Consider the following 15552-nt stretch of genomic DNA (forward strand, 5'->3'; position numbering starts at 1 on the left):
GTGCTGCCTACTGTATGCCCCACACTGGGGATGGAGCCCGCAACCCAGACTTGTGCCCTGACCGGGAATCCAACTGTGACCTGCTGGTTCATAAGTTGATGTTCAACCACTGAGTCATTCTGGCCAGGTGATGTGCTTCTATTCTTTATAAATACCAAATGGCAAGTGCAACTAACATATTTTTACTATGCAAACATTATTCCACATTGATGGGTTTGTGGCTTTAGGATTTTTATATGAAAAGGAGTATTTTTAGACCCAGTGAAAATATTATTTTACTAGAGGCTCAGTGCATGAAATTCATGCATGGGTAGGGTCCCTAGTGGCTGCTGGCTGCCGGCCAGGGCCTCCCTTCCTGTGGTTGGCTGGCTGGCCCCACCCCCTGGTCCAACTCCAGGCGGAGGGGAAAATTTGCATATTAGGCTTTTATTATATACTAGAGGCCCGGTGCACAAAATTTGTGCATGGGGGGGGGCTCCCCTCAGCCCAGCCTGTACCCTCTCCAATCCAGGATCCCTCTCATAACCCAGGACCACTGGCTCCTAACTGCTCACCTGCCTGCCTGCCTGATTGCCCCCAACTGCCCCCTCCCCCCCCTGCTGGCCTGGTCACCCCTAATGCCACCCCCCACCCCCCGCAAGCCTGGTCACCCCACGCAGCCTGCTGTTTGGTCATCTGTTCGGTTGTTTCAGTCATGATGGCCCCTGGCTTTTTATATATTAGGATATGATATTTGAGATATTGTTAATAATGTAATAGAATTAATGGCAAAAATTCCAATTCCCATAGCAATTCCGAGTTTTCATCTCAAATATTATATTTTCATCTTAAGAAGTTCAACTTTAGTCTTTGTTTTCTTTTCTTAACGTGCTCACTCCTTCTTCTACTTTGTTGAACACATGGAGTATAGTTGTAATAGCTGTTTTAATGTCTTTGTCTATTAATTTAATCACCTGTATTATCTGGACCTGTTTCTATTGATTTGTTTGGTTTTCCTCATTATGGGTTATATTTTCCTGCTTCAATCTGCATGCCTGGTTTTAAAAAAGTACCAGTAGGACAATTGGATCCCAGGCATTGTGAGCTTTACATTGTTGGATGCTGGATTTTTTTGGGGGGGGCAGGGGAGGATAGTTTCCATTAAATATTTTTCAGTTATGTTCTGGGATATAATTAAGTTAGTTGGAAACAGTTTGATCCTTTCGAAGCTTGCATTTAAACTGGAATAGGCAGGAGTAGAGCAGCCTTTAGGGCTAATTTGGCCTGATAATGAGGCAATACCTTTCTGAGTACTCACTCGGATGCCCAATGTGGTAGGAAGTTTTTCCATTTGGGCTGTTGGGAAAATGAACTATTTCCAGCCCTGTGTGAATGCCAGTAATTGCTCCTTGCAGGTGTTTCTCTCCCTGGGTGCAGGTAATTTCCTCAAACATGTGTGCTGCTCAGTACTCAGCTAAAGACTCAAAGGGAAGCCCCTGCAGATCTCCAGAAAACTGTCTGTCTATCTCTCTCTCTTTTTTTTCCCTCCCTCTCCCTCACCCTCTCTCCAGCTTTCTCCTCTCTACCTTACTAATTCTAGCTATGTTAGCCAATCTGAATTCGCAACTCCATCTCTTCAGCTCAAGAAACTGCCAGGCTTTGTTGGGGTTCCTTTGGCTGTGCTGTAACCAGGAATCTCTCCAGGCAGTAAACTGGGGAGATTATGGGTTCACCTCATTTGTTTTTATTCTTTTAGAGGTCACTGTTTTGTGTTGAGTGCTATCCAATATTTGAAAACTGTTGTTTATATATTTTGTCTGTTTTTCATTTGCTTAAGATAAAAGGTAAATCATGTCCCTGTTATTCTATCATGGCCACAAGTGAACGTCAGAGTTTTGATTTTTAAATGGGGTATGAATCAATTTTATGTCAGAAAAATAAGAGCGACTATGACCATGATCCAGTCATTTAGCCTCTTCTTAGCTTTATTTTCCTCATCTGTAAAACAAAGAGGTTAGTCTAAATGATCATAAGGTTCTTTTCTGGCTCTAAATTTTGTAATTCTAGAATTAAGTGCAGGTGTATTTTTGCAGAGAGAACTGATATATAGTCTCCAAAGTGATAGTTTAAAGATTCAGAACTATGGAAGCCCCATATTACTATAGTAAAGTAAATTCAGAAGAGAAGATTTGTGTTTTAATAGATGAAGGAGCCTTTAGTTACAAACTTGGGAGCAACAACACAAATCCCATAGCACAAACATGTAAAGTGACCAATAATTTGAAGAAGAGAAAGTGTATAGGAATATTCTTAGTTATTATTAGTTTCATTATTGTTTACAGGGTCTATGCACTGTGCATTGGACATGGTAGGAGTTTAATTAATATCTGTTGACTATCTCAGTGGTACTTGAAGCCATTTTCCTAACAGAGAAAAGTAATTTAAAAAGTTCCCACTATAGCAAAAGTTGGAAATGACTTTTTGTGGGGAGGACTGGTCAGTGGTACAGTCATATAATGGAATGATATACAACAGTCAACAAAACTGAAGCAGAGTATGTACTAACACAGAATGCTTTCAAAGATATAGTGTTAAATGAAAAATAAAGGTCACTATAATTTTATGTTTTATAGACTTTTAATGTTTTATATATTTTGCAATAAAAATATTTAAAAGGAATTGAAAAAGCAATGTGTATAAAACATGTTACTATATATCTTACATATATTATATATAAATAAATTCTGTTTTAAGGCATTATATACATACATGCTGGCATAGTCAGAGAAAACATATAGAAAGATCTACAGACGGTGAAACTGGTGCCTCAGGGGAGAAGGTTTGGGGACAGTGTGGAAGAGAGACTCACTTTTCCCTGTATGCCCTTTTATATTTCCTTTGAATACTTTTACTCATGTGTATATTTTATTTAGTTTCTTAAAATGCTGCCACTGATATATATATTAGTGAAGTAACTGAAGTTCTCTGCAGTGATGGCGAACCTTTTGAGCTCGGCGTGTCAGCATTTTGAAAAACCCTAACTTAACTCTGGTGCCGTGTCACATATAGAAATTTTTTTATATTTGCAACCATAGTAAAACAAAGATTTATATTTTTGATATTTATTTTATATATTTAAATGCCATTTAACAAAGAAAAATCAACCAAAAAAAAATGAGTTCGCGTGTCACCTCTGACACGCGTGTCCCAGGTTGGCCATCACTGTAAAGCATTCAATTTCATTAAGCAGAAATTTTCCCCATCTGTAGATTATGTGTTTAGAGGAGGTAGACCACATCCATTGTTTCTACTATTACTTCAGGAAAGTACAGAGCACCTCATGGCTATAATTAATCCCCTACGCCTTATGAACAGAATCATCACGCTAAATACTTAAGTGACTGGCATCAAGAGGATAATGCTTGCTTAAATATGGGTGCTTGAGAGAAAGAACAGGCCACGTGTTTCTAATGATCTTATGTACATTTTATGGTATTTAAGTAACCTTTGTAATCTAAACCATCCATCTTTCTGGCTTCCAGAGAAGCTACCTAAAAAACCCCCAAAACAACAACACAGGGTGCAGGAGCTAGATAGCAAGGCTGTATGAGTCGCAAGATGTTAACTTGTGGCCAATATGCTACTTTCCAATACTACAGGTAATGTGTGAATGTGTTTGGAAGAGAGTGAAATCAAGCATACCACATGGGGACACTACCTTTTATGTTTTAGGGAGCCAGTTATACCTCTGGCAAGCTATCTTAAAATAATTTCTAGCCATAACCTGTATTCCTATGAGTGTCTGATGTTCTTCAGGTAAAACCCAGCCAAGTATTTCCTGGAAGACATGGGGAGATATTTGAAAACATATGTGCAAGTCCAAGATTAAAATTCCATGGCTCATTATGTAACTGAGAAAAACTGCTAGGATTTGCAATTATATATGCCCAAGGCACTTTCTTTGAATTCTGTTATCTGCTTTAAAATTTCTGGCTCTGTTTCTGAATTCTTGAAATGCCAATGCAGCAAATAGATAATGCCAGAAAGATGCCTCTAAGATCTAGCCAGCCAATTAAAGAATATAGAAAATATGATTCCTGGATTTGAGAAACTTATCTTTGTTATATGAGAGATATTATTGTGTATAAATTACTATTGCACATGAATAATAGGACGGAAAACATTGCTGTTGAGGGGGAAATATTATTTAAAAGAGCAATGATTGATGCTTCTCTGTCTCTGGATCTGTTTTTGTTCATCAGTTTATGTTGTTCATTATATTCCACAAATGAGTGAGATCATGTGATATTTCTCTTTCTCTGACTGGCTTATTTCATTTAGCATAATGCTCTCCAGTTCCATCCATGCTGTTGCAAATGGTAAGAATTCCTTCTTTTTTTACCGCAGCATAGTATTTCATTGTGTAGATGTATTACAGGTTTTTTGTTTAATCCACTCATCGATTAGACGGTCAAACCTCAGAGGGAAGGTAGGGGAGGGTGGGGGTAAGGGGGAGAGTTCAACCAAAGGACTTGTATGCATGCATATAAGCGTAACCAATGGACACAGACACCAAGGGAGTGAGGGCATGAGTGGGGGGTTGGGAGGCAATGGGGGGATAAGGACACATATGTAATACCTTAATCAATAAACAAAAAAAGAAAATAACAAAAAATAAATAAAAATAATAAAAGAACAATGATTTTCATGGATTACATTGACAGGAAGAGTCCTACTTTCAGCCCCAATCTAAGCCAAAGGTCAAGAATTTAAAAAAAGACCATTACTAGGGGGTACAGGTATAGCAAATAAAAATGCAGGATGCCCAGTTAAATTTGAGTTGTCTTACACAATATTTGGGACATACTTACACTAAAAAAATGATTTGCTATTTAGCTGAAAGTCAAACTTAAGTGGACACTCTATATTTTATCTGCCAATCCTAATTGCTACACAGAGTACGAGTAGATGCATTATATGTTGTTGTCTTTCTTTTACCTCTTGCTTCCCTCAAGGCAAGATGAATTGCTATTGACACCCTCCACATAACTAGGACCCAACCAGGGCTTAAGAGCACAGCTGAATTCTTGCTATGCTGCAGAGCCAGATGGAGGAACAGACTATAGAGTGAATTAACTTAAGAACAACTGGGAGATAAACCCTTTCACCCCCCCTCCCCCCGCGCAATAATCCAGATGGAGGTGGCCTTATAATATAAAAGACAAAAGTTGAGCCTTTTAATTTGGATATTAGAAGAAAAGGTGACTCTAGAAGGCTGGAAGACTTTAAAAAATTCCATAGTGTGGAAATTCTTGGAGTGAGTGAAGGTGGAGGTTCCATAAGCTATATCAATGAATGCTGGATATGAGATGGGTGCACCTGCTATGTGGCATCAGGCTGAGGGAGCTCCTGGCTTATGCCATGATGTCTTCTAGAGCTGGAGAACATGGGGTTGAGAAGACAAGTGTGTACCTGGTCAGTGTGGTTCCATGGTTGAGCATCAACCTATGAACCAGGAGGTCATAGTTAGATTCCTGATCAGGGCACATGCCCAGGTGTGGGCTTGATCCCCAGAGTGGGGTGTATAGAAGGCAAGCCGATCAATGATTCTCATCATTGATCTCTCTCTCTCTCTCTCTCTCTCTCTCTCTCTCTCTCTCTCTGAAATCAATAAAAATATATTTTAAAAAAGAGAAGGGTAGTGTGGTATGCATAGGTGCATTTGTTCAAAGAAATTGCAGAGGGTCTGGGAGACCATGTAAAGGATTTTGGGCTTAATTCATGAAGTAGTGGGGCTCCTTTTGGGGTTTCTGAGCAGGAAATGACATGATTATAGTTGTGCCTTAGGAATATTAATCTGGCAGCTCTTTATAGAGTGATTATGAAGGGAAGAAAGTGAAGATAGGGTAATTAACTGAGAGGGGATGTAGTTAGGGCTACTGCTGGTCCATATGGCATGTGTACATGAATTACCAAAGGCACCTTCCCTAGGGGGATGCAGATGATGGCACTCATTTGGCAAAAGACTGTGTCAAGGCACATGGTTTGATAACTAAGTCAGAGGCTAGCTTTTTCCCTTCAATGTCCTGTTGGCCAGTATAGTAGTTGGTTAATTAATACTAATGGCTTAATGCAATAAAATATTTATTTCTTGCTCATGTCCCAATCCAATGCCTGTAGGGTAGCTCTCCTCCTAGTGGATGTTCAGGGATACAGGGTACTTATTTTTATCTTATAGTGAGACCTAGAATATTTAGCCTCCATGATCACCAAGCAGGGGAAGAAAGAGCTGAAGGTTCTCGCAGAGGCACCTTTGACCAGACTTTGGAGTGATTTACATCACTACTGTCCACATCCCGTGGCTAGAACATGCTCCAACCTGCTTACCAAATAGGTTGGGAAACCTAAAGGAGGACAGGAACTTGAGCTGCTCTGAGTTTAGAAAGCACTGGAAGATGATTCTAGCAATTGGAAAAGATTGTAGGGATAGCAGAGGAAATCAGATACACTCTTTTCAGTTTTCATTTTGACCATAATAAAAAGAATAATAACTTTTCTCTCATGCAAAGCAATTTAATGAGCATTTGCATCTAGCAGTTTGGGTTTTCTAGAACTGTATTTGTGCAAAATGATGACTCATAAATACAGGAGGGACTTGAAGACATCTTGTGGCCCATGCTACTCTGTTAGAGCATGACAGACGTAAGCCTAAAACCATTTTAGAAATATACACATGATTTAGTTTCTACCTGTTAAAATTTGTCTTACTCCATTGACTGTGATACTGGAACTCTAGATGTGATGAATATAAAATTTACCCCAGGTCCTTTGATGAGCAAAATGGTTAGTGATCACTGGGAGACAGTGAAGGGAGGAGAAAAACGTTCCTACCACAAAATCAAAATAATCTGTGTGCAACTCTGTTTACCAGAGCTCCAGTGAGCCTCCCTGTTACCAAGTTAAGCTAATGGAGGACAAAGATAGTCTTTGAATACTTAAAATACTATTGCATGGTTTCAGACAATCAAAATAGACCCTGGACCAATCAGAATTTTGCCATATTGGTGAACATTGGCTGTGATTTATAGCCAGGGATATTTTAAGTACAAGGTCATGAGGAATCATAACTATAAGGCAGAGGTTAAATAAATATTTCTGACTTATCAGTATGGTATCCATGTATCTTAGACTTTCCAGGAAAATTCAGATTTTAAGTATTAGATTTAGTTTTACTTCATTTGGTGAGAAAAATATGGTCCCCACAGCCATTTCTGTCTGGGATGAGCTGGTAAATGCAATCATTCTAAGTTGTGGAGGAAAGCTAATCAAGTACATTTTGTCTTAGAGGCACACAGAATATTAAAAGTTAAAGAGCTGCATAGATGATTTTATTAGGCCCTTATTTTAAAAATGAAGAATATTCCTCTAAAAGGGAAAACAAAGCTAATTGAATTTTTTAAATTATTTAGCAATGTGGACATAAGTTATATAAGGTTTCCTCTGATGCTTGAAAAAATAGCTATTAGAAGGTATTTGAACTTTCTTAGAATCCATTTGCAGTATCTAACAATATGTAACGACAAACCTTCTTTTATTTAATCAAATCCTCTCTGTTGAAAAAAAGTCCACTTTCTCCATTCATTCATTCACTCATCCATTCATTCAATAACTATTTATTGAGAATCTCCCATAGGCTAGGCACTATTATAGACACTGGGAATATGATAGTAAATCCATCTGATTCAGTGATTCTTTGTTAGGATTTTGCTTTTTTGTAAATGAAATGTTGAGCCTGACAGATGAATAGAATATTGGGTTTGGGATAAGAAGACCTGAATTCTAAATGTGATTATACTGAACCATGAATTATATTAATGGTATTAAATAACTTGTTACTCAAACCCCAAATATCATTTATCTTTAGTTACTTTTCACCGAATCAGTTAGCACATCCTTCACTATTTGACATTTGCCCCCAGCTATCCATTTTATCTCCCACTTATTTCTTGTTTAAATTATTGCATCCAAAGCCATGCCACATGTGATTGTGTAGGTCATCTACTGCATGTAACAAAGACATTAGTGCCCAGCAAACATCCATGTGCTCCTCTATATTTTCCAGACTCCCTTGTTGTTAATTCAGAGCTACATGACTTCTATTTATACTACTTATATATTAGACATTCATAAACTCTTTGTTTCAACATATGGTAGCACTAGCTTTTCATAATACTTGTCTAGAGATTAGCTTTTAAAATGTTTGCCTTTCTGCCCTTGCCAGTTTGCCTCAGTGGATAGAGCATCGGCCTGTGGACTGAAAAGTCACGAGTTTGATTCCGGTTAAGGGCACATGCCCGGGTTGCAGGCTTGATCCCTGGTAGGAGACATGTATGAAGCAGCCAATCAATGATTCTCGCCCATCATTATATTTCTACCTCTCTCTCCCTCTCCCCTCCTCTCTGAAATCAATAATAATAATAATAATAAAGGCACGTACCTTGGTTGCGGGCTCCATCCCTGGCTCTGGAGTGTGTGTGGGAGGCAACCAATAGATGTGTCTCTCTCACATTGATGTCTCTCCCCCTCCTCTCACTCTCTTTAAAAATCAATGGAAAAATGTCCTCGGGTGAGGATTAACAACAACAAAAAAGTATGCCTTTCATATGTGAATACAGTTTTGTCCCCTTATCATAGAGCTTTCACTTTTTTCCTGATTTTAAAAGGAGCAATTATTGCATTTACATAATTCATTATTTCTCTTGAGTTCACCTTGTGTAAGGGTGCTGACTCATTTGGTTGGTGAGAAGCTGGATAGTCAATTTGGAGAGTAACTCCAACATAGTCCACCTGACTTCATAAACAAAACCAGGACCAATGTTTATTGGAAATAACACATTGGAGAATTTACAAAGGCCAATATGAAGGCTGAGACTGAGTTGAATTGCTAAGTACTGAGGGTGGGAGAGGGTGGTAAAATCTGTATGTGAATATTAGAGGGATTAGGAGAGTTGTAGAAAATTGAAGGGGAAAGCAAGATACAGGAGTATAACAGGGTATCAGAGATGTCAATTCTTGTGTCTGCCCCCTCCCACTTCTACTAAAGAGTCTGCAATGCTCAAGCCCATAGTCCCTGCTGAAAGGCAGCCACCAACACCTTGCCACAGAAGTCTGGAGCAGAATTAATACCTGTCTGAAGGCTAGATGACCTATGATGTGACTTAGTAAAAAAAGATTAAGACCCAATAAGATTTCCCTCTCTGGAGAACATTTACCAAGAAACTGAGAATTAGATAGTTAAGATTGTGTCATGCCATGAAAAAGACGAAATGATAAGAAAACATAAATTACCAGCAAGCAAAAATCTAAAGGTGAAATAAAGAATGAGAGTCTGGCCCCACCAGTTTGGCTCAATGGTTGAGTGTCAATTTATGAACCAGGAGGTCATGGTTCGATTCCCAGTCAGGGCACATGCCCGGGTTGCTGGTTCAATCTCAGTAGGGGGCATGCAGGAGGCAGCCAATCAATGATTCTCTCTCATCATTGATGTTAATATCTCTCCACCTTTCTTCCTTTCTGAAATCAATTATATATATACTAGAGGCCCGATGCACGAAGATTCATGCAAGAATGGGCCTTCCTTCCCCTGGCTGCAGGCACCGCCTTTGCTCCGGCCCGGAGCCACCTTTCTGCCTTCCCACGCCGCCCAGAGGCCTGGAGCAAGTGTCTCGCCCCGCCCCTGGCCGCTCAATGCCTGCGTATGCAAATTAACCGATCTTTGTTGGGTTAATTTGCATAGTCACTCCTGATTGGCTGGTGGGCATTGCAAAGGTACAGTCAATTTGCATCTTTCTCTTTTATTAGTGTAGATGAATGGGAGTCTGTTGGTACTGAGAGAAGAGCAGAAAATGATCTGGGGGAATGTGAGAAAGATGGAAACCTGGAGGAGGAGGTCTCCAGTTGCCTCAGTATCTGATGGCAGTTCAGCCCCAGGTAAGTTTCAGTTAATGTGTTTTGAACTGAAAACAGTTCAAAGTCCTCCTTTCTTTGAAGTAACTTGAGTTACTTGGTTCCTTGCACCTTAAAGAACTCAAGTAAGTTGGATGGACTTTTCAGCCATTTGACATGTCAGTGTAAGAGCCCAGACGAGCAGGAGTATGTTTTAAACTAAAAGATTAGCCTTGAAATAAATATGTTAGCTCCACTTGACTTTATGTGAATTACAAGTGTACTTGTAAATTGTGTCAACACAATTTATAGTGGGTTGTTTTTAGGACCTTTACTCTTTGTTTTAAATACCAACAGTTGTGTTATGGCATGTACCACAGACCTGAAATGGCATTCAGCCTTTGGGCCCAGAAAACTTGTCAATCACCTATTTCTTTTTCATGTTATCTTGACTCTGGATTTAGATCAGATAGTAACAATAGTGTCCACAAAGGTTTGCTTTAGTTTATGGTTTTTGAAGAGCTATAAATGGTCCAAGAAGGCACCTGTCAGACATCATGTCAAGGTAACAGGATGGAGAGAAGTGGTAAGAAGGTTATATCCCCTTCCTTTTTAAAAAAGATACATTTTTATTGATTTCAGAGAGGAAGGGAGAGGGAGAGAGAGATAGAAACATCAATGATGAGAGAGAATCATTGATCGGCTGCCTCCTGCACACCCCACACTGGGGATTGAGCCCGTAACCTGGGCATGTGCCCTAACTGGGAATTGAACCATGACCTCCTGGTTCATAGGTCCATACTCAACCACCGAGCCACAGTGTCCATGCTCCCCTTCCTTTTTATGATGTTTTTTAAAAACAGAAGTCCCATACAACATTTTTGCTTAGATATCAATAGCCCAAATTTAGTGGCTACACCCATGCAAGGTTACTGGAAAGTATTATATTTTAGCTGAGTGGTAATAGGACCATCTAAAACTTAGGGATTGGTTATTATGGAAGAATAAAAGAAGAGATATAGGTAGGTAATTTGAAGTTTCTGTCACAGGTATTTTACATATAGTTGGTATTTGATAAATGTTTCTTGATTAATTTTTATAAACTTGATGATCATATTCTTTGAGGTATCACTCAAGTTGTTAATAAAGATCATAGATCCAAGAATTTTCCCTCTTCTTATTGTTTACTTTATAATAACAACTAATAGCCCAGTGCACAAATTCGTGCACATTGAAAGGAAATTAATTGGAAGAAATATTTTACTACACTTGATCTTAGCCCAAAGGCCGAGAAGCGCTAGGAAGAAATATTTTAATATTGCTATTCGCCCTTTCTCTATAACAGAAGTGTCAACCAAATTCATGATCGACAATGACAGATGGAAACATATGTGCAACTGGCACCAGTGAGAGCTTTATATGTATCGTGCATCCGCAAGTCAACTTAGCCTTTTATATTATAGAATAAATTTGCTTAATTAGACCTGTTCTGATTTAGCGAACCTTTTTCCAGTCCAGTGAAGCACCTCAACTTCTCTTTCAGGTAATTGTCAGCAACACAGCAGTAAATACCAACATGAAGCGGATTATTACTGTAGATCATGCAGGGAGAACAAAGGGTAAAATATTTAACTGCAGCAGTGTTTGACTATATTCTGTGCAGTGAGAAAACCTGAAGTTACTTTCAAGACCCACCATTTCTTACTTCTTTTCAGTCGGGTCAAGTTTCTAAGCTTTCTAAATCTCCGTTTTCTGGCTAATGAAAAGAAAATAGGATTCCACCGAGTCTCCTATCTACCTACTCCAGGACTTCTGTGAGGATCAAATGAGATGAGGCACAGGAAAACGCTTCACAGACATTTGGTTATAGTGTGAAATTTTTTCCACCTGGCTATAAAGCAAGTTGTATGTATTCCTGGGCTGAAGAAACTGCAAGGAGACTAGTTGCTAGGGAGAGGAAGTGACGTTGCTATGTGACGTCATTACCCGGATGGTTGGACACTTAGTATATTAGCCTTTATATATATAGATAATAAAACATATCATTGCATTAATTGCACCTCAAATAAAGCCATCAGGAATTATTGGGGAGTAATATTGGAAGGAAATGGGAGAAACCCTTGGAAGAGACAAGCCAAAGCAGAAAGAAAGACAGAGATTTGTCAATGGTCAAGAAAACCTGGAACTGAGAATTCCAGTAAGTATAATAAAGACATAGTCTTCACCTTTTCTGTTTCCCTCTGTCCATTGACTTTATTCTCTCAATACAAAATGTGTATTTCCACTTGGCAAAAAACATGTCTAGTGACATCTCCCATATTTTATATCTAGGTGAGGCTTAAGATGACCTCTCTTCCAAAATCTAAAAATTTTGGAGGAATGGCTACCCTGGCACCTCTTGGGTCAGGTGTTCTGCTCTTGACCAATTAGCTGGGCCAAGGAACAATTAGTAGTAACATGGTTTCTTTTGCTGCCATAATGTAACAGAAGTGTGGAAATGGGAGGAGTTCCTATAGGAAAGGTGGATGCTGGCTATACAGTTGTATAGGCTATCCTATAATTATACATGATGAAAAAAACACAGGTCAGGGATCTGAATTATATGAATGATAAAGGAGAACAGGATCAATCTTAATGTAAAAAATTGATTTAGCTATGAATAAACATCATTTGATAGAGCTGCAATATATAGAATGTTTACTATGTTAGGCATTATGTTAAGTGTTTTTTTTATATGTTGAGTCATTTATTCCTCACAACTCTATGAGCTAGAGACTATTGTCCTGCATAGATGGAAAAACCAGCGCTTAGAGAGGTTAAGTAACTTGTCCAAGATCATATAGCTAGTAAGTAAGTTCAAAGTTTTTAACTACCAGGGCAATATACTGTCTCATTACTTTCCTACCTTGAGTGGAAAATTATGGTCATTTTTGATGAAACAATTAGCAGTTTTTATTTTTTCCCCCTCAGTTCTGCCATAGCAAGCCATATGAACTTGATAAATCTTAAACTGGGTTTTATTTTTTTCATCTGTAAAAAGATTGGGTTGAATCAAACTACTTTTTCCCCTTGTTAGTGCAGGTAATATTTTATTTCTGAAGACAAGATGGTGAGCTTTATATTTTTTAAATTTTAACTCATAGAATTTTTATGAGTGCTTCTTGAGCTAGAATCAGTGATGGCGAACCTATGACACGCGTGTCAGAGGTGACACGCAAACTCATTTTTTTGGTTGATTTTTCTTTGTTAAATGGCATTTAAATATATAAAATAAATATCAAAAATATAAATATTTGTTTTACTATGGTTGCAAATATCAAAAATTTTCTATATGTGAGACGGCACCAGAGTTAAGTTAGGGTTTTTCAAAATGCTGACACGCCGAGCTCAAAAGGTTCGCCATCACTGCTAGATTTATGTTAGGAACCTTGATGAAATTAAAGATGTACAAAGATAAACATATATTTCTGCTTACCATGTTATGGAGAAACAAACAAACTGAATTATTAGTTTGCAGAATTAGAAGTCTAGAGAGGAATAGCCTTTAGGAGCAATATAGCCATCAGCTCAATCATATCATCAAGGTTTTTTTTCTCTGTTTGATCAATTACTCTTGTGGCAATCTGGGTTATAGGCTGATTTGCTCATACCTGATAGGAAAGAGAATCCTTTTCTCTAAATATGGACTAAAAATCTTTCCCTTTTGTCTGATTGGGCTAGTTTACTACAGGGCTATAATGGTTTTCTGGTGTTTTAATTAGAATAGTCTAGGACCTAACATAACTTATAATCTAGGTCATACTGCAGTAAAAAGAAAAAAAAAGGAAAAGAAAAAAAAATCCTTAAATAACAAAGATGTATTTATTACTCAAACCAATCATCCTGACTTGATGAGAGTGAGAGGTGGGCTATTCTACATTATCCTTTCTTGGGGACCTAGGCTGACAAAAGCTTATCATCTTCAACAATACAGGTCTTGAGGCTGTGGCAGAGTAAACACTGTAAGAACTTACACTTGCAATTAAATGTTCTACCTGGAAGTAACACATATCGCCTCTACCCACAACCCACTACTGATTAGTGACTATAACTAGTTACATGGCCCAGCCAAGAACAAGTGGGGAGGGGTGGCAGGGATGTACATGTGAGAATGTGACATGTGACAGGGTAAGCATTACAAGTCTCTATCAGACCAGGGAATTCATTTACTGATTGACTCAGGCTAATTGAGTTGCCCTTTTGTAGCTGGAGGTTGGATAGTTACCTAAAAAACAAACAAAAACAAAACAAGCAACTCAATAAGGAAAATTTAGGAGTGGATGTTGAATAAGAAATCAATAGTGTGAACTATATGATACTTGATCCCAAAGGAGAAGAGAGACATTTCAGCCATGGAGGCAAGGTACAGGGAGGGATAGTTTGTCTAGTTTCATCAGCTTCTAAATCAGAGGTTCTTAACCTGTGGGTCGAGACCCCTTTGGGGGTCGAACAACCCTTTCACAGGGGTCGCCTAAGACCACCGGAAAACACATATATAATTACATATTGTTTTTGTGATTAATCACTATGCTTTAATTATGTTCAATTTGTAACAATGAAAATACATCCTGCATATCAGACATTTACATTACGATTCATAACAGTAGCAAAATTACAGTTATGAAGTAGCAACGAAAATAATTTTATGGTTGGGGGTCACCACAACATGAGGAACTGTATTAAAGGGTCGCGGCATTAGGAAGGTTGAGAACCACTGCTCTAAATCAATCATTTATTCTTCTGATTGGAATGATTGGTTCTGGCTGTTTAATGAATGGGTGTAGATCAAGCATGTCAAACTCTCAGCCCGTGGGCCACATGCGGCCCACGATGAATATTTTTGCGGCCCAGCCAATATAACGGTACGTAAGAAATGTTTTAATAAAAATTTCATAACTTAATTTTTACAATATCCTCTTATATGTAATTATTAATAACGAACTACAACTTTCGCTAATGACTGATTATTATAACCATGTTGCATTCATTTCCATTACATGCCTTATGTGCAGGCGCACCATTTCTCTCCACTAATACTAGCCGTGGATATTTTAGCAGCCAATTGCCAGGTCATTAGTCTTGTACGGACTTGTTTGGTGTGCGCAACAGGGAATATTTCGCTTTTGGAGAACAAGAAAAATAGGTTTATTTGCATTATGCTTCTTAATTTGTGCAGTGATTCAGTGTCTGGTAAGTTAATATTCAAGAAAAAATATTAATTTTTATTAAAATGTTATATTATTTTATGTTAACAATTACTCATTTCAGCCCTTTGTATTCAGCATGTCTCTATCAAAATAAACCTATGTTTCTATGAAAATTGAAGCTGTTGTTTTTTTGTGGCCCACATAAACTTAAACCTTGTTTATTAGGCCCGTGTTAGCCTTTGAGTTTGACATGCTTGGTGTAGATCAGTGGTTCTCAACCTTGGATGCACATTAGAATCACCTGGGAATCTTTTTAAAATCCTGGTTTCTGGGCCTCATCTTCCAGAAATTCTGTTTCTTTGTTATGGGGTGGGGCCACAACATTAGTAACAAAGAAACAGAATTTCTGCAAGATGAGGCCCAGAAATCAGGATTTTAAAAA

The 15552-nt window shown here is 38.3% G+C and overlaps 1 pseudogene; it reads right to left on the reverse strand.

The window, feature by feature from the left end:
* Nucleotides 1-11087: 11087 nt before the first annotated feature.
* LOC118661006 lies at nucleotides 11088-11223 on the reverse strand (annotated as a pseudogene).
* Nucleotides 11224-15552: the final 4329 nt, after the last annotated feature.

This window comes from Myotis myotis, unplaced genomic scaffold (assembly GCF_014108235.1).
Source record: "Myotis myotis isolate mMyoMyo1 unplaced genomic scaffold, mMyoMyo1.p scaffold_m19_p_1, whole genome shotgun sequence".
In the NCBI taxonomy this organism is placed as follows: domain Eukaryota; kingdom Metazoa; phylum Chordata; class Mammalia; order Chiroptera; family Vespertilionidae; genus Myotis; species Myotis myotis.